The sequence below is a fragment of the Mobula birostris genome, chromosome 5 (assembly GCF_030028105.1).
Source record: "Mobula birostris isolate sMobBir1 chromosome 5, sMobBir1.hap1, whole genome shotgun sequence".
Classification (NCBI taxonomy): Eukaryota; Metazoa; Chordata; class Chondrichthyes; order Myliobatiformes; family Myliobatidae; genus Mobula; species Mobula birostris.
The window spans coordinates 128,535,083-128,556,296 of NC_092374.1; positions in this window are offsets into that span (position 1 = coordinate 128,535,083).

Here is a 21,214-nt window from a genome sequence, read left to right on the forward strand (position 1 = left end):
CAACCCTATTGTTTTTGCACCTTTCCTTAATCTACCGGCATATCTGTTCCTCAGTCTCCCAATGGCTATTTGGGAGCCCTGTAGTATAATCCAGTCAGAGTGATTACACCCTTCCTGTTTTTACATTCTACCCATATAGACTCAGTGAACAAGCACTCCACTATGTCCCCTCTGAGTGCAGCTGTGATATTGTCCTTGATCAGCAGTGCAACCTTCTCTCCTCTTCTACCACCATCTCTATCTTTTCTAAAACATTGAAACCCTGGGACATGAAGCATCAATTCCTGACCCTCTCTCAACTGAATCTCTGTAATGGACAGAACATTATAGTTCCATGTACTGATTCTAAGTTCATCACCTTTACCCATAATATCCCTACATTAAAATACACACACTTCAAACTATCAGTCTCATTGTATCAATTACTTTTTTTTGAGGCCCTCTGTTGGTCAGGGTTGACCATGGACATTGTGTCCTATCTGTCTATGTGATGTGCAAGTCAGGGCAGCATGATATGCAGAGCAAACTGTTGCCCATGTGCCCATGTAGTAGGCGCCCACTCTTCACGCAGACGATTAATTCAAAGGAACAGCAGAAACTGATACAGTTTGGCACCAGTGGCATCACAGGGGTTGCCAGTCAACATCGAACTCAACATTGGACTGCCTTAGGGAAACCAGCTCTGGATTTTTCCTCAGGGTTTACTCCCGATGCCGTCCCCACAATTGGGCCTAGCTGCAAGGAGGCGGAGGTTTGAGATCAGAGTTTTCCTCTCCTGTACAAGCTGCCAACCACAGCAGGTGAGCCCAACTGCCTGAAGCAACTAGTTTTGATGTGTCAGTAACCCACCTTTGCCCTTTTTCCTGTCAGAAGAAACAATTCCACTGGCCTTAGTAGCTAAGTCATATGTGAAGGCCAGGAGCGGGACTAAGTTGTTGCTATTTGAGGCATACATCATTGGGAGCATTTAATAGGTAGTGGGAGCTTATCCCCACTACCACCCCCAGCTATGACAACCTTAAGGAACCAATCGTCCTATCCCTGCCCTGGCTAGTACATAGTACAGTGAGTAATTCAGTGGTAACTACCTTGGAGGTCCTGTCATTCAACCTCTTCCCTAACTTCCATTATTTACTGTGCCGGACCTTTTCCCCTTTATACCTATGTCATTGGTACCAATGTGCACCATGACCTCTGGCTGCCTACCCTCCCCCTTGAGAATACTCTACAGCCACTCTAAGATATCCTGGACCCTAGCACCTGGGAGGAAACATACCATCCTGGCGTCTCTTTTGTGGCTGCGGAATCTCCTGTCTGTCCCCTTAACTACTGAGTCTTGTATCACTATCGCTCTGCCAGACTTCACCCTTCCCTGCTGGGCTCAGAGACAGCCACAGCAGCACTGGTCTGGGGACTCCTACTGTGCCCTGATAGTGTATTCCCCGCTCAGCAGTATCCAAGAGGATATACTTGATGCTGAGGGGATATACCTGATGTAGTCAGTACAGAACCCTGCACTGACTGCTTACTCCCCTTCCGTCTGGTGACGTGAGACTCAGAACAGGAATAGGAGTGAGAATATTCTCCACAAACAATGCCAAACAAAGTCAATTTACCTGCCTATCACCTCCCTCTGGTGCTCTTCCTCCCTTTTTTCTTCCATAGTCTTCTGTCCTCTCCTATCAGATTCCGCTTTCTCCATCATATCTCATTCACCAATCAACTTCCCAGCTCTTTACCTCCCCCCTATCCCCTCCTGGTTTCATCTATCACCTTGTGTTTCTTCCTCCCTTCCCCCACCTTCTAACTCTGACTCCTCATCTTTGTTTCCTGTCCTGGTGAATAGCCTCAGCCCGAAATATCGACTGCACTCTTTTCTATAGATGCCGACTGGCCTGCTGAGTTCCTCCAGCATTTAGTGCATGTTGCTTCAATTTACAGAAATTCTTTTTCCCTTTCCTGACATCATTTTGAGATGAAGAAGACAAATGAACCAACAAGTTAAGAGCAAATTTTGCAACATGGCTCGTGAAGAAGTTCTGAGATGCAGCAATAATGTTCAGTGCTAATATGTGTTATTTTAATCCTGAGGAATGAACAGCCATCATGTCCAACCTAAGAAGATGTAAAATTGAATTAAGGGAACTAGTGTTTACTGCTTGATTTAATTTGGAAGGTGATGAGAAACAGGAGATTTAGGAACAATATGAATGCCAGCTAGGGATTGCCAAGGACTTTAAGGGTGCGCAGGAGGAATTTACTCAAGTGATACCAGGGTTTGATGGATTTCTCTCAAGTGGAAAGGCCACAGAGGATGGTATTATTCTCTCTGAAACGGAGATGGCAAAGAAAATAATAATTACATTAATAAGGCCCTTTCATGTTACTCCCTAGGTACTGAAAGCAATCATGCACTTCTGAAGTGTGGGCTTTGTTGTAACGTGCAAAACATGCAGCTAGTTTGTATACGGTACACTCTCAGAATCGAAAACAGAGTCAGGTATATTACCATGACATATATTCTGAAATTTGTTGTTTTGAGGGATAGCGCAAGACATGAAAAAGTCAATAAGTTACAATATAAATAAATAAATAATGCTAGAGAGGAAGAGGGAGGTAAAGTTCACGGATTCATGGACAATTCCGAAAACTGATATCTAATGGAAGAAGCTGTTGCTAGAAAGTTGAATGTGTGCTTTGTAAAGCTCCTGTACCTCCTCATTGATGTTAGTAATGAGAAGAGGGCATGTCCCGGACAGTGAGGCTTTTCAGTATGAAGAAAAGATAAAGATCAGCTTTATTTGTCACATCAACATTGAAACATACAATGAAATGCATTTTGTGTCAACAACCAATGCAGTCCGAAGATCGCACTGGGCAGCCCGCAAGTGTCGCCCTGCTTCCGGCGCCAACATTGCCTGCACTAACCCTACCTGTATGTGGGAGGAAACCGGAGCACCTGGAAGAAAACCCATCTGACCACAGGGAGAACATACAAACTCCTTACAGACAGCGGTGGGAATTGAACCCCAATATTTGATTGCTGGCATTGTAAAGAAGTTGCACAATCCTCTCCACTACTGTGCTGCCCTTCTTGATTGTGCCTCAACTAGGCTGCCACTTTTCTAAGGCACCGTTTTTTAAAGGTGGTCTCGATGGTAGGGAGCCTTGAACTTATGATGGAGCTGGCAGAGCGTATAACCCTCTGCAGCCTCTTTTGATCCTGTCCATTGGAGTGTCCATACCAGGCAGAGATGCAACCAGGCAGAATGGCCTCCAAGTTACATCAGTAGAAAATTGACAGTCTATGGTGACATACTAAATCTCCTCAAACTCCAAGGCAGCAGTTCTGAAAGAGAAAACAAGTCAGCTTTAAATTACATGAGGCCAGGGAGAATGAAGAATGGAACATGAGGCACAGGGTGAGGACAAGATTGCCTTAAGGATAAGATGAGGATGATTGGTGACCAAGGGAGTTTGGAGGAAGCATAAACAAGAAAGGAAATCACCCTGAAATGAGGGGAGTTAGAGAGAAAGAACAGAAACAAAGGGACATAAAAAGTGCAAAATCTAGAGCTATAGAAAATGCCTAGATGGCCGGGTCTTAGTAGCGAAGAGAGAAAAGGTCTAGGCAAGTTGTTCCAGTGCTGCCTGTTTATCTATTGAGAAGCAACACAGAATAGGCCCTTCTGGCCCTTGAAGCCATGCTGCCCAACAATCCTTGTTTAACCTTAGCCAAATCGTGGACAAATTTACAATGACCAATTAAACTACCAACCAGTACATCTTTAGGCTGTGGGAAGAAATCAGAGCACCCGGAGGAAACCTAAAAATTCGTGGAAAGTCCTTGCAGGCAGCGGTTGGAATTCAACCTGAGTGGCTGGTACTATAACACACTGTGCTAACCACTATGCTAACGTGGCACCCAATTACAAATCTGGAATCCAACTGACGATGTTGAAAATTACCCTATTATTTCACAAAAATCAAGGCAGATATAAACCTGATATTTTCCACCTAATCAACATCAAGTATTGAAAGCTATGTGGACCAGAGTGATAAATTCCAGGGATGGGGGAGAGTGAAGTCAAGGAATCACTTGAGTCTAGACCAAGTCAACACCACCTGCTAAAATTAAAGTCACGGTCATCAAAGAAAAAAAAACATTTGAACAGTTGCGGAAGATGGATAAGTGAGCCATTGCAATCACTGCAGGTGTTGTCTAGGACCAGCCACCTTCTGATGCTTCATCAGTGATCGTCAAGTTCAAGTTTAATTAGCCAAATGAAACTGTGTTCCTATGGGGCCAAGGTGAAAACCACGTTACCAAGAGCACAGCACATACTACATACCAAAAAGCATATGAATAGCCTAAGTCCTTGAATGGAATGGCCTGTAGAATGATGGTGCACAATCTTTCTTTCATCAAAAAGGCACCATTTCAGTTCAATTGCAACTTCTCAAGCTCATACCTGAATGCAGCCTACAAACAAACCAGATGATGAAACATCTCCAACAGGATAAGATGTTACCATCTACTTTTAATAGCCAATTGTATAACAATCACTGGATTTCCCCCACCTTCTGAATCCCAGTGGTCACCAGTGACTGGAAACTCAATTGAACCAGCCACACAAGCACTGTAGCTGTACAAGCAGGTCTGAGAGTAATCTTGTGGTGACGGAACTCATAACCTGACACCCTCTGGCCTTTACACAATCTACAAGAGGCTGTCAGGAGTGTAAGAGTGTCATAGTGATAGTACACTTCCCTGGATGAGTGCAGTACCAACAACTTGCAAAATAACTCAGCACACCACAGGGCAGAGCCACTCTAAACTTTGAATCCCTCCACTGTCAGTGTTCAGTGGGTGTAGTGCATATCACTTACGAAAAGTATTGTGGTTCATTGCCCAGGTTGTGCTGACAATATCTCTTAAACCCATGACCTCCACCACCAAAAGGACAAGAGCTGAATTACATGGGATTCCATCACCTACAGGTTCCCTTTCAATCATGAACCACTCTGACTTGGAAAGATATCACAGGTCCTTGAGTATCACTGGGTCTATATGATGGAATTTCACCTTCAATTGCACTGAGGGTGCATCTTCATAATATAATATAATAACATAAGAAATAGGAGCAGAAGTAGGCCACCCGGCCTATCGAGCCTGCCCCGCCATTCAATAAGACCATGGCTGATCTGTCCGTAAACTCAGCTCCATTTACCTGTCTTTTTTCCATAACCTTTAATTCCCTTACTATGTAAAAACTATCCAACTGTTTCTTAAATATATTTAGTGAAGAAGCCTCAACTGCTTCCCTGGGCAGAGAATTCCACAGATTCACCACACTCTGGGAAAAACAGTTTCTCCTCAGCTCTGTCCTAAATCGTCTCCCCTGAATCTTGAGGCAATATCCCCTAGTTCTGGTCTCACCTACCAATGGAAGCAACTTTCCTACTTCTATCTTATATATTCCTTTCAAAATTTTGTATGTTTCTATAAGATCCCCTCTCATTCTTCTGAACTCCAGAGAGTACAGTCCCAGGCGACTCAATTTCTCTGCATCAGTTAAACCCTTCATCCCTGGAATCAATCTGGTGAACCTCCTCTGCGCTGCCTCGAAAGTAATCATCAGATGGACACAGGCAGTTCAAGATATGCCCTCATCATCATGTCCTCAAGGGCAATTAAGGATGGGTTATAAATTCTGGTCAGTGATGCTCAGATCTCAAAGATGAATAAAAAGTATTTCTACTGAGCAAAAGAGGGGGAAGAATAATATCCCCATTTCCCAAAAAGGCAACAATTATACCTGTGCCTAAGAAGAATAATGTAGGCAGAATTAATGACTATCACCCAGTAGCACTCACACCTACAGTGATGAAATGTTTTGAGAGGTTGGCCATGACTAGACTGAACTCCTGCCTCAGCAAGGACCTAGACCCATTGCAATTTGCCTGTTGCCGCAAAAGGTCAATGGCAGACGCAATCTCAATGGCTCTCCACATGGCTTTAGACCACCGGGACAACACGAACACCCACGTCAGGATGCTGTTCATCAACTAGAGCTCAGCATTTAATACCATCATTCCCACAATCCTGATTCAGAAGTTGCAGAACCTGGGCCTCTGTACCTCCCTCTGCAATTGGATCCTTGACTTCCTAACCGGAAGACCACAATCTGTATGGACTGGTGATAACATCTCCTCGCTGGCGCATGGGTACATAACTTAAAAGGCATATAGCATGGCAATAAGACCATAAAACCATAAGAGATTAGAGCAGAATTAGGGCACTTGGCCTATCAACTGTGCTCCAACGTTCCATCATGGCTGATATATTATCCATCTCAACCCCAATCTCCTGCCTTCTCCTTGTAACTAATCAAGAAACTATCAACCTCCACTTTATACCCTATGACTTGGCCTCCACAGCCATCTATGATGATGAATTCCACAGATTCACTACCCTCTGGCTAAAGAAATTCCCCCTCATCTCTGTTCTAAATGGACACCCCTTTATTCTGAGTCAAGTCAAGTCACTTTTTATGTCATTTCGACCATAACTGCTGGTACAGTACACAGTAAAAACAAGACAACGTTTTTCAGGACCATGGTGCTACATGAAACAATACAAAAACTACACTGAACTACATAAAACAACACAAAAACTACACTAGACTACAGACCTACCCAGGACTGCAAAGACTACACAGAACAGTGCAGGCATTACAATAAATAATAAACAAGACAATAGGCACAGCAGAGGGCAGTAGGTTGGTAGTCCGATGGCTTGGGGGAAAAGCTGTTACATAAATAAACAGCTGAATGGCGGCGTCCGGGATCACGTCCGTTTCTGTACTCCCGCCGAGTATTTCGTTCGAGTCAGATGTAGTCCAATTTAATGTCCATAGGAGAGCAGAATGGACGGAAGAGCCGGCTGGCTAGGGCTTGCTTATTTCCTGGCACGGACTCCTGCCTGCTCGCCTCGCTTCCGCTTCCTCACACACCGCTTACGCCGTCCCCACCTCCGGCCACTGGCATCAGGCGACTCCGAGGACTGCGGGCCCGATTCTCTCAGCAAGCAGACATTGGAGCGCAGAATGGATGGGAGAGCCAGCCGGCTAGGGCTTGATTTTTTCCTGGCACAGACTCCTGCCTGCTATGTCCCTCTGGCCCAAGACTCATGCATTATTGGAAACATCTCTCCACATCCACTCTTTCGAGCCCTTTCAATATTCAATAGGTTTTAATGAGATTCCCCTCATTCTCTAAACTGCAGCAAGTATAGCCCCAGAGCCATCAAACGTTCCTTATATGTTAACTTCCTCATTCCCAGAAACGTTTTCTCCAATGTCAGCACATTTTTTTTAGATAAGGGGTCTAAAGCTGCTTACAGTATTCCAGGTGCAGTCTGACCAACGCCTGATAAAGCTTCAGCATTACATCTTTGCTCTTATATTCTAGTCCTCTCAAAATGAATGCTAACATTGTATTTGCCTTCCTTACCACTAACTTAACCTGCAAGTCAACCTTTAGGGAATCCTGCACAAGGGCTCCCAAGTCCTTTGTACCTCTGATTTCTGAATTTTCTCCCATTTTGAAAATAGTCCACCCCTTTATTCCTTCTACTAAAGTGCATGATGATACACTTCCCTACACTTTATTCCATCAGCCACATTTTTACCCATTCTCCCATTCTTGCTGCAAACTCACTGCTTCGTCAACACTACCTGGCCCTTCGGCTATCTTCGTATCATCAGCAAACTTGGCCACAAGACCATCAATTCCCTCATCCAAATTATTGACATATAATGTAAATAGAAGCAGTCCTGATACCTTGCAGTAGAACACTCGTCACTGGCAGCAAACCAGAATTGGCCCTCTTTATTCCCACTCTTTGCCTCCAGCCAGTCAGCCAATCTGTTATCCATGGGAGTATCTTTCATGTAATATCATGGGCCCTTATCTTGTAAAGCAGCCTTATGTGCAACACCTTATCAAAGGCCTTCTGAGATTCCAAGTAAACAACATCCACTGACTCTAAGAGAAAGAAGATAGCAAGGGATAAAATTGGTCCTCAAGAAGATCAGAGAAGTAATCTATGCAAGGAGCAGAAATAGATGGAGAGAACTCCTGCCTCAGCAAAGACCTGGACCCATTGAAGTTTGCTTATGGCCACAATAAGTCAACAGCAGATTCAATTTCAATGGCTCTCCATACATCTTTAACCACCTGGAAAACACAAACATCTATGTCAGGATGCTGTTCATCGACTATAGCTGCATTTAATACCACCATTCCCATAATCCTGATTGAGAAATTGCAGAACCTGGGCCTCTGTACCTCCCTCTGCAATTGGATCCTCAACTTCCTCACTGGAAGACCACAGTCTGTGTGGATTGGTGATAACATCTCCTTCTCGCTGACAATCAACAATGGTGCACCTCAGGGGTGTGTGCTTAGCCCACTGCTCTATGCTGTATATACACATGTCTGTGTGACTAGGCGTAGCTCAGATACCATCTATAAATTTGCTGACGATACAACCAATGTTGGTAGAATCTCAGGTGCTGACGAGAGGGCGTACAGGAGTGAGATATGCCAACTAGTGAAGTGGTGTCACAGCGATAACCTTGCACTCAACGTCAGTAAGACGAAAGAGCTCCTTGTGGACTTCAGGAAGGGTAAGATGAAGGAACACATACCAATCCTCATAGAGGGATCAGAAGTGGAGAGGGTGAGCAGCTTCAAGTTTTCAAGTTCCTGGGTGTCAAGATCTCTGAGGATCTAACCCGGTCCCAACATATCGATACAGTTATAAAGAAGGCAAGGAATGGCTATACTTTATTAGGAGTTTAAAGAGATTTGATATGTCTATATATGCACCGTGGAGAGCATTCTGACAGATTGCACCACTGTCTGGTATGGGGTGGGGGGGCTACTGCACAGGACCAAAAGAAGCTGCAGAGGGTTGTAAATCTAGTCAGTTCCATCTTGGACACTAGCTTACAAAGTACCCAGGACATCTTCAAGGAGCTGTGTCTCAGAAAGGCAGCGTCCATTATTAAGGACCTCCAGTACCCAGGGCATGCCCTTTTCTCACTGTTACCATCAGGTAGGAGGTGTAGAAGCCTGAAGGCACACATTCTGGAACAGCTTCTTCCCCTCTGCCATCCGATTCTTAAATGGGCACTGAACCCGTGAACAACAGCCTACTTTTTTTAATATGCAGTATTTCTGTTTTCTACATGTTTTTTAATCTATTCAATATACCTATACTGTAATTGATTTACTTGCTTATTTATTATTATTCTTATTCTTATTTTATTTATTATTATTTTCTTTTTTCTCTTCTAGATTATGTATCGCATTGAACTGCCGCTGCTAAGTTAACAAACTTAACGTCACGCGCCAGTGATAATAAACCTGATTCCAATTCCAATTCTAATTCTGATTCATTACCTGGCCAGTGTTTGAAGAATTAATTCAAGTGTTATACTGATTCTCTATCTCCATTCACCACATGCCCCGAGTGGCTTAGTACAGTGCATCTAATTATGTTACTGTACCTGTGATGACACTGCCACATGTTTTTCACATTATATATCAATGATTTGGGTAACGGAATGGATGACTTTGTGCCAAAGTTTGTGGATGATATAAAGGTAGGTAGAGGGGCAGGTAATGTTGAGGAAGCAGAGAAGTCACAGAAGGGCCTAGACGGATTAGGAGAATGTGAAAAGAAGTTGCAGATGGAATACAGTGTCAGGAAGTATATGGTCATGCAGTTTGGTTGAAAAATAAAAAGCACAGTCTATTTTCTAAATGGAGAGAAAATTCAAAAATCAGAGGTGCAGAGGGGCTTCATGCATGATTCCCTAAAGGTTAATTTGCAGGTGGGCTCACTGGAGAGGAAGGCAAATGCAACGTAAACATTCATATCAAGAGGACTAGAATATAAAAGCAAGGATGTCGTGTTGAGGCTTTATAAGACACTTGGAGTATTGCGAGCAGTTTCAAAGGATTCAAAATACATTTACATAGAAACATAGAAAATAGGTGCAGGAGTAGGCTATTCGGCCCTTCGAGCCTGCACCACCATTTATTATGATCATGGCTGATTATCCAACTCAGAACCCCGCCCCAGCCTTCCCTCCATACCCCCTGACCCCCGTAGCCACAAGGGCCATATCTAACTCCCTCTTAAATATAGCCAATGAACTGGCCTCAACTGTTTCCTGTGGCAGAGAATTCCACAGATTCACCACTCTCTGTGTGAAGAAGTTTTTCCTAATCTCGGTCCTAAAAGGCTTCCCCTCTATCCTCAAACTGTGACCCCTCGCTCTGGACTTCCCCAACATCGGGAACAATCTTCCTGCATCTAGCCTGTCCAATCCCTTTAGGATCTTATACGTTTCAATCAGATCCCCCCTCAATCTTCTAAATTCCAACGAGTACAAGCCCAGTTCATCCAGTCTTTCTTCATATGAAAGTCCTGCCATCCCAGGAATCAATCTGGTGAACCTTCTTTGTACTCCCTCTATGGCAAGGATGTCTTTCCTCAGATTAGGGGACCAAAACTGCACACAATACTCCAGGTGTGGTCTCACCAAGGCCTTGTACAACTGCAGTAGCACCTCCCTGCTCCTGTACTCGAATCCTCTCGCTATAAATGCCAGCATACCATTCGTCTTTTTCGCCGCCTGCTGTACCTGCATGCCCACTTTCAATGACTGGTGTATAATGACACCCAGGTCTCATTGCACTTCCCCTTTTCCTAATCGGCCACCATTCTGATAATAATCTGTTTTCCTATTTTTGCCACCAAAGTGGATAACTTCACATTTATCCACATTAAATTGCATCTGCCATGAATTTGCCCACTCACCCAACCTATCCAAGTCACTCTGCATCCTCTTAGCATCCTCCTCACAGCTAACACTGCCACCCAGCTTCGTGTCATCCGCAAACTTGGAGATGCTGCATTTAATTCCCTCATCCAAGTCATTAATATATATTGTAAACAACTGGGGTCCCAGCACTGAGCCTTGCGGTACCCCACTAGTCACCGCCTGCCATTCTGAAAAGGTCCCGTTTATTCCCACTCTTTGCTTCCTGTCTGCTAACCAACTCTCCACCCACACCAATACCTTACCCCCAATACCGTGTGCTTTAAGTTTGCACACTAATCTCCTGTGTGGGACCTTGTCAAAAGCCTTCTGAAAATCCAAATATACCACATCCACTGGTTCTCCCCTATCCACTCTACTAGTTACATCCTCAAAAAATTCTATGTGATTCGTCAGACATGATTTTCCTTTCACAAATCCATGCTGACTTTTTCCGATCATTTCACCGCTTTCCAAATGTGCTGTTATCACATCTGACTCCAGCAGTTTCCCCACCACCGACATTAGGCTAACCGGTCTATAATTCCCCAGTTTCTCTCTCCCTCCTTTTTTAAAAAGTGGAGTTACATTAGCCACCCTCCAATCCTCAGGAACTAGTCCAGAATCTAACGAGTTTTGAAAAATTATCACTAATGCATCCACTATTTCTTGGGCTACTTCCTTAAGCACCCTGGGATGCAGACCATCTGGCCCTGGGGATTTATCTGCCTTCAATCCCTTCAATTTACCTAACACCACTTCCCTACTAACATGTATTTCACTCAGTTCCTCCATCTCACTGGACCCTCTGTCCCCTACTATTTCTGGAAGATTATTTATGTCCTCCTTAGTGAAGACAGAACCAAAGTAATTATTCAATTGGTCTGCCATGTCCTTGCTCCCCATAATCAATTCACCTGTTTCTGTCTGCAGGGGACCTACATTTGTCTTTACCAGTCTTTTCCTTTTTACATATCTATAAAAGCTTTTACAGTCCGTTTTTATGTTTCCTGCCAGTTTTCTCTCATAATCTTTTTTCCCCTTCCTAATTAAGCCCTTTGTCCTCCTCTGCTGAACTCTGAATTTCTCCCAGTCCTCAGGTGAGCCACTTTCTCTGACTAATTTGTATGCTTCTTCTTTGGAATTGATACTATCCCTAATTTCTCTTGTCAGCCACGGGTGCACTACCTTCCTTGATTTATTCTTTTGCCAAACTGGGATGAATTTATTATCAAAAAATGCATAAATTATACAATCTTGATGTTTGTCTGCTTACAGGCAGCCACAAAGCAAGAAACCTGAAAGAACCCAATTTTAAAGAAAGACCAACACCCAATGTACAGAGAAAGAGGAAAAAAAACACAAATCATGTAAACAATAAAAGCAAACAACAGCATTCTGAACCGAATTGAGTCCATAGATCCAGAGCCTGGAGCAGCCGAGGTAGGCCCATAACCTCTGTCTCAGTTCATCACACAGCGGGGTAAATTGCTGTGAAGTTCGCAGACATGAAGCACATAACTGCAGGAGCAGTCTCACAGCCTTAGCACCATGGAGAGTGGAGTAAACATCACAGAAGAGCAAGCAGAATCCTACCCTCGCCTCTGGTCCTGACACCCTGCCTTTTCCATCTATCTGGGCTAGCACTTAAACCATCCAAACACCAAGTCATCTCTCACACTAGGACCCGGGCCTCACCGCAGAGATACACTCTGGGTCTGTACCCTGCCGTTTGTCTAAGAAAGGATGTGCTGACGTTGGAGAGGATTCAAAGGAGGTTCACGAAAATAATTCTGGGATTTAAAGGTTTATCATATGAGGAGTATTTGCTGGCTTTGGGCCTGTACTTGCTGGAATTCAGAAGAATAAGGGGGTATCTCATTGAAACCTATTGAAAGTTGAAAGGCCTTCATAGAATGGATGTGGAAAAGGTGTTTCCTATGGTGGGGGAGACTAGGATCAGAGAACAAAGCCTCAGAATAGAGAGACATCAATTTAGAATGGAAAAGAGGAAGAATTTCTTGAACCAGAGAATGGTGAATCTGTGGAATTCATTGCCACAGGTGGCACTGAAGACCAAATCATTTAGTATACTTAAAGCAGAGGGTGATAGATTCTTGATTGGTCAGGGCCTGAAGGGATACGGAGAGAAGGCAGGAGACCTGGGTTGAGAGGGAAATGGATCAGCCATGATGAAATGGAAAAGCAGACGTGATGGGCCAAATGGCCTAATTCTGCTCCTGAGTCTCATGGCAAGTATTTTCTATAGAGAGAGGTGGGTGCCTAGAATGTGGTGGCAGAAGCAGATACATTGGGGAATTTTAAGAGATACTTAGATAGGCAAATGCATGTGAGGTAAATGGAAGGATGTGGACATTGTGTAGGCAGAAGAGATTAGTTTAGTTGGCTAGATAATTATTAATTTATTTGGTTTGGCACAACAATGTGGCAGAAGGGCCTGTTCCTGTGTTGTACTGTTCCATGCTCTATCCGGCTTTTGCCATGTTTTGACATATTCTCTCAACCTGTTCATCTATCCCTGTCTTTTCTCCATCCCAAACCACTGAACCAGCTACCTCCATCTTGCACAAGGCTTCATCTCCCTGGGACATCTTGTAGAGCTGCAAAGGGTTGTAAACTTAGCCAACTCTTTCATGGGCACTAACTGCCCTGTTCTCATTGTTACCATCAGGGAGGTGGTACAAGAGCCTGAAGACGCACCCCCAATATCTTAGGAACAGCTTCTTCCTCTTCGCCATAATATTTCTGAATAGACAATAAACCCATGAACACCGCATCACTACTTTCTTTTTCACTATTTCTTTGGCTCTCTTTCTTCAGTAATTATTCAATTTATATGTACAGTATTTTGCAAAAGTCTTGGTCATAGATAGATAGCCAGGGTGCCTAACACTTTTGCACAACACTGTAGTAATCTTACGTATTGCACTGTACTGTTGTCGCAAAATTTCATGATATATGTGAGTGATGACAAACCTGATTCTAATATTGATCTCTATTGTGGACTGAGAGTGGGATGGGAGCAGGGAGAAGGAGAAGGGAGAGGGGAGGGAGCAGGAAGCACCAAGGAGACGTTCTGTAATGATCAATTAACCAATTGTTTGGAATCAAATGTACTGTTGCTGCAAACAACTAACTTTATGACATATGCCAATGATATTAAACCTGATTTGATTCTGAATTATCTACGCATAGAGTCATGGAGTCAGACTCCACACCAACAGAGCCTTCCACTATCATGTTCTGAATGACTGTCAAGTACCCATCCATGCTAATCTCATTTTTTCAGTATATGGCTAATCAAGAACTCATATAAGTGTTTCAGTGTTGTGAGAGTCTCTGCCTGTATACACTTTCAGAGGGAATGCTCCAGATTCCAATCTCCTTCTTGGTGAGGAGAAATAGTTCTTCAGATCTTCTCTAAAACTCTTACCCACCTATCTTAAGTTTATACCATCCTGTTTTAAATACCTTTTCCATTTGGAATATTACTTACGTTTTACTTCATTACACATCAGATTTGTTTGTTTATTTATTTATCTATCTATCTATTTGTTTATTTATTTATTGACATACAGCACTGAGTAAGTTCTTACATCTTTGAGCCAGGCGGCTCAGCAATTTAATCCCAGCCTAATCAAGAGACAATTTACAATGACCAATTAAACTGCCAACCGGTACATCTTTGGACTGTGGGAGGAAACTGAAGCACCCGAAATCATAGGGAGAATGTACAAACCCCTTATAGGCAGTGGGGGGAATTGAACCCCAGTCGCTGGTACAGTGAATCGTTGTGCTAACCATTACACTACCATGCTGCCCCAGTGTCCGGCTGTAGTGTCTCTGATTGTTATAGGATTATTAAATGGTTCTCTGGTACGATGAGATGTGGAGCAGTTGCCTTATGAAGCTATGGTGCATCTAAGCAGAATGCTTTCTGTGGAGTGTTGATAAAAATTGGCTGGTGTCAACAGGGACATGCCAAATTTCATTAGCCTCTTGAGGAAGCAGAGGCATTGGTGAGCTTTCTTGACTACGGGATCAATGTGGTTGGACGAGCAGAAGTGATGCTCCTCCTGGGAACCTGAAGTTCTGAGCACCATTGTTGTAGTCTGGATGTGCACCAGTCTCCTTCGTGACATCAATGACCAGCTCTTTTGTTTTACTAACATTGAGGAAAGGTTGGTGTCATGACATCTTGTTGTCATGAGCCCTGTGGCCTCTGCGGCTTGCTGAAGAGAACTGAGCTTCTCGGGTTCTTGAGCACCTGTATTTCCTAATCATTATCTTAACTAGAGCCCTTGTGCTTTCTGTTTAATTTGGTCAAGTTAACTGTGGCTGGTACAGATTTTCCACATTCTATGATCACTTAAAGACGACACCTGGTTAGTGGCTGAGTGGAGTCATTGTGTTGGAGAGAATGAATTGTCTTGCTCTGTTGCTACTCTGAGACTCTGTTTATAGCCCTATATCCTGCCTCTTTTTTTCTGTCTCTTCATGAGGAATCTGCCTTTCCTCTGCTCCTGGGTCAAGCCTGTGAGCCTGCTGCCCTGCAGCTCCTGGGTTGTTAATGCCAGCCACCCCTGTGACACAGAAATCCTGCCATTCCTCCACATCTGGATCCAGTCCTCTGAGAGCACATGGTGACAACTGTTACTGAACTCTCTATCTCCTTCCAGTATTCCAACTCATTCCTAGTTGGTATGCAACCCACTATGGTAGTATTACCTGCAGACTTTTAGATGGGGTTAGAGCAGAACCTGGGCAAGCCGTTTTGCGTAGATTGCGGATTGAGAACACCAGAGTGTAGAATAATTGTTTCAGAGGTATTACTGCCTGCTCTGACTGATTGTGGTCTGTTGTTCGGGAAAATAAAGATCCAATTGCAGAAGGTTTTTACTGCCAGGGTTTAGAGTTTGGTGATGAGCTTGTTTGGAATTATAGTATAGTGAGCAATGCCACTGATGTTTAAATCACATTAACAAATCTAGAGGGAAAATCATGGTGTCAGCTTGCATTATGACCTTCCTTCTATGCAGAGTTTCAGATTTTTTTTGTTGTTTTCTGCAGCTTCAGTGACTGCACTCTTTCCAAATCACACCAAGAAGGGAAAAAACAGGTATTGTCAGGTTACATGCTGTTCTGATTGTTAACTGGTTGTCTTTGATAATGTCCCCAGTTCTCCATTTATATCACATTACTGACACATTAATAAGACTGACAATAATAGCAGGTGTTATTCAATGCAATTACGGCTTCTTTAACAAGCTATGAAAGATCTGCATTTGTTTCAGAGTCCAATTAGTTTCAATTCAATTAATGGTGGTTAGTCCTTTACACGTGACTTGGCTGATGAGGTGTTACTCTGCAAAACAACTTTAAGTTAAACATTTGAGTTACTTATGAAGTTTACGTGCCCTGTGTGTCTTAAGAACAGATGTCTGTGCACAACTTTTTATCATTCGGCATGTGTAGTTGGCACCTGAAGTTAAATGGTTCTATGCTACTGGCCTGAATGCATCACATGCATTCAGGCAGGTATGTTACCGATAAAGGAAATTGGTTTTATCCAGAAGCTTCAAGCAGGCTGTTCCACACAGATAGCAGATGGTGTGCAACCCTACTGCCACAGTCCGTTCTTCAACTTCAATTAAAATGCATCTTTTCTTCAAGTATGACACCTTTGACATTCACATTAGCTGGACCCCAAGATTTCATGTCTTAGAGCCGCTACCCCCTCCATTCACTGGCTGCTTCGGGGCCCCATTACGTGTCGGTGGCTTTTGCAAATTGCTATCAATAATCTTTAACATTGTCATAATGTATGTAACATTGAATCTTGACATTATGATGTATTGCTTTAGAAATAACTTTAGTTTTGTTTGCCTTGGAAAATAACTTCTTTGGCTCAATGTTTTAATTACTCGTTATATTTTGTAACTTCAAAACATTAAACTAATTCAAAGGAAAACCAGAGAATCAGGAGGTACATCATGTACTTCGTTTTTTTTTACTTTAAGCAAGGTGTGCCTTACTTAAAGTAAACACAAAGTTAGACTCATGTTTCGAACTCCTGTGTCTTCCTTTTAAATAGTTTAATGTTTGGAAGTTACAAAACGTAACACTCTTCATACCAGGATACAATGCAATCATTTGAAAATCTCTCTTGTTTGCCTAAAACCAGTTTATATTTTGTAGTAAAAGTAACAATCAAGGTAGAATGATGTCAGATGTTTCTCTCTCAGTCACTTGGACATGGGCCATACTACATCTTTCAACGTGAGAAGATCAATCTTTTTACTATGGTATGGCCATTGCTGGACCGGACCTGGGGCCGGATCAAAGCGGTAGGGCCCAGGCCTGAGAGCAACAATCATCCTGGTGTTCAGTTACTGCTGGAGTAGGCTTGGGGCCGGATCAAAGCGGTGGGGCCCAGGCCTGAGAGTGCGAAATGACAGATGTTTCTCTTATTTAAGCACCAAGCCAGACTAAAGAGATCAAGGCATCAAAGGTGAGGGTGAAGGGCAAACCTGTGTTCAGCTCCCGGACCAGGTTTACTCACCTCAGCGCTGAACTGGCTCCGCAGCCGCGGCCTGCAGCAGTTGGGCTCCTGAATCAGCTTCACTTGCCTCCGCGCTGAACTGGCTCCGCGGCTGTCAACTCATTTTCAGGGTCTCTGCATTTCATGTTCTGCATGTTAATTGCTTACTTTTTTTATTGTTTGCCCAATTTGTTCTTTTTTATGCAAATTGGGTGTTTGATGGTCTTTGCTGGGTGGGGTTTTTTAAATGACTTCTATTGTATTTCTCCATGGGTGACCACTTTCAAGAAGACGAATCTCAAGGTTGTATATAGCTTATATACTTTTAAGGTAAATGTACTTTGAACTTGGAAGTTCAGCGCCCATCTTATTCACATGACTCAGGACCTTAACATCGCAGGGCCTTTTCCAGGGCAAGTGCCAGTTACACAGACAAAATAGCATTGACAGATGTGAAGACCCATGAGACATAGGATCAGAATTCAGTCATCAGGTCAGCTCTGCCAATCCATAATGGCTGATTTATTATTCCTCTCAAACCCATTCTTCCGCCTTCTCTCCATAACCATTGACACACTGACAAATCAAGAAACTATCAACCTCCATTCTTAATATTCCATTGACCTCCATTAAACCTCCATTGACTTGGGGTCCACAGCTGTGTGTGGCAAAGAATTTTACAGATTCACCACTCTCTGGCTAAAGAAATTCTTCAAATGGACATCCCTCTATTCTGAGGTTGTGCCTCAGGTCCTATACTTCCCCTATTATAGGAAATATCTTCTCCAAGTCCACTCTATACAGGCCTTTAATATTCAATAGCTCTTCTGATTCTTCTGAACTCCAGCGAATAGAGGCCCAGAGCCATCAAATGCTCCTCATATGTTAATTCTTTTATTCCCGGGTTTGTTCTTGTGAGTCTCCTCTTGACCATCCCCAACTCACCGGCCATCAAGCTTCCATTTAAATTGAGCATGTTCACATTTGTTGCATTTATGGAATATTTTGAACAGGGAACAGAGAGATAAGACAATGTTAGTACAGTAAATGTTTACCCAGACTTTCAAACCTTTGGCAAAGCAAGCAAGTTTATTTGTACAGCACTTTTCAAATACAAGGCAGTTCAAAGTGCTTTACATAGAACAAGATTTAAAAATCAAACATCAAATTGCAGACATATAAGAGAATAAAATTTCATAAAAATAGATATGATAAATAGAAACATAGAAACATAGAAACATGGAAACATAGAAAATAGGTGCTGGAGTAGGCTATTCGGCCATTCGAGCCTGCACCGCCATTCAGTATGATCATGGCTGATCATCCAACTCAGAACCCTGTACCAGCCTTCCCTCCATACCCGCTGCTCCCTTTAGCCACAAGGGCCATATCTAATTCCCTCTTAAATATAGCCAATGAACTGGCCTCAACTGTTTCCTGTGGCAGAGAATTCCACAGATTCACCCCTCTCTGTGTGAAGAAGTTTTTCCTAATCTCGGTCCTAAAAGGCTTCCCCTTTATCCTCAAACTGTGACCCCTCATTCTGGACTTCCCCAACATCAGGAACAATCTTCCTGCATCTAGCCTGTGCAATCCTTTTAGGATTTTATACATTTCAATAAGATCCCCCCTCAGTCTTCTAAATTCCAACGAGTATAAGCCTCGTTCATCCAGTCTTTCATCATATGAAATCCTGCCATCCCAGGAATCAATCTGGTGAACCTTCTTTGTACTCCCTCTATGGCAAGGATGTCTTTCCTCAGATTAGGGGACCAAAACTGCACACAGTACTCCAGGTGTGGTCTCACCAAGGCCTTGTACAACTGCAGTAGTACTTCCCTGCTCCTGTACTCGAATCCTCTTGCTATAAATGCCAGCATACCATTCGCCTTTTTCACCGCCTGCTGTACCTGCATGCCCACTTTCAATGACTGGTGTATAATGACACCCAGGTCTTGTTGCACCTCCCCTTTTCCTAATCGGCCACCATTCTGATAATAATCTGTTTTCCTGTTTTTACCACCAAAGTGGATAACTTCACATTTATCCACATTAAATTGCATCTGCCATGAATTTGCCCACTTACCTAACCTATCCAAGTCACCCTGCATCCTCCTAGCATCCTCCTCACAGCTAACACTGCCGCCCAGCTTCGTGTCATCCGCAAACTTGGAGATGCTGCATTTAATTCCCTCGTCCAAGTCATTAATATATATTGTAAACAACTGGGGTCCCAGCACTGAGCCTTGCGGTACCCCACTAGTCACCGCCTGCCATTCTGAAAAGGTCCCATATATTCCCACTTTTTGCTTCCTGTCTGCCAACCAATTCTCTATCCACATCAATACCTTACCCCCAATAGAAGTTACAGTCTAGGAAATTCTAATTAAAAACTACAGCAAAAAAAAGTTTTATGCCGCAATTTAAAAGAACTTAAAGTTGAGGCAGATTTCAGATATTATTCCAGATATGTGGAGCACAGTAACTAAAAGCTGCTTCGCCATGTTTAGATCTAACCCTGGAGATGGTACACAGACCTGCCCCAGATGACTGGAGAGCATACTTGACTGATGAAGAAGTACAAACAATGAAAAGTCAGAGAACAAGTATTTAAATTAACTGCTGGCTTTAAGCAAGAAGGGACTAAACATTGCCGGACAGTTTCAATGGTGTATTATATTCTGTGTTTTTTGCTCAGTCTCTTTCTCATTCACTACTGCCAGAGGAAGGTGGCTGTATGTGACCGGTCTCTCTCCTGCTCTCGCTCACATATGCTGATCCTGCGTACATTCAATGTGTCTCTTTCTTGCTCTTGCTCACTACTGTGGATTCTCGTGTTTTGAGCAAACTTTAATCAATGTGGTTTATGGATTGGAGTCTGTAGTTCACGTTATGATGTGTCTCTGTTTCTGGTTGCTCCTTTTTTGATGCTATTTTGTGCGGTTTTGATCTGCAGGCTGGTTCTGCGGCCTGCAGTCAACGAACAACACAGCACTGGATTGAGCTGAAACCGAACATTCCTGCACTGTTTCCATGTCTTTATGGCTGATGTTTTATATGCTGTGTTTTTGCACAATTTGTTCTTTTTTTTGTGCACTGGGGGGTTTGATGCTTTTCTTTGAATGTGTTTCATGGTGTTCCTTTTTTTTGTGGCTGGCTGTGGGAAGACAAATCTTAGGGTTCTATACTGAATACATGCTTAGACAATAAAGCAACACACATCAAAGTTGTTGGGGAACACAGCAGGCCAGGCAGCATCTCTAGGAAGAGGTACAGTCGACGTTTCGGGCTGAGACCCTAGTCCTGACGAAGGGTCTCAGCTCCAGTTAGTCCTGACGAAGAGTCTCGGCCCTCAGTTAGTCCTGACGAAGGATCTCGTCCCGAAATGTCGACTGTACCTCTTCCTAGAGATGCTGCCTGGCCTGCTGCGTTCACCAGCAACTTTGATGTGTGTTGCTTGAATTTCCAGCATCTGCAGAATTTCTCGTGTTTACTTAGACAATAAATGTGCTTTGAACTTTGAAGGGAGTAGGAGTAAAAGGCAGCTCTTCACAGTGGGAGGAAATGGACGGCGTCATTCCACAAGGATCAGTGCCTAGATCATTGCTATTAGCAGCTTACATTTGCAATGTAGACTTTTGGCCAGCATTTCATCAAGTTTGCGCTGTTTTGCTCAGTGTTGCCAAAGTACAACACTTGACAGGAGGATGTTAGTAACATTACGGAATGGATAAGTAATCATCTAATGAAGTTC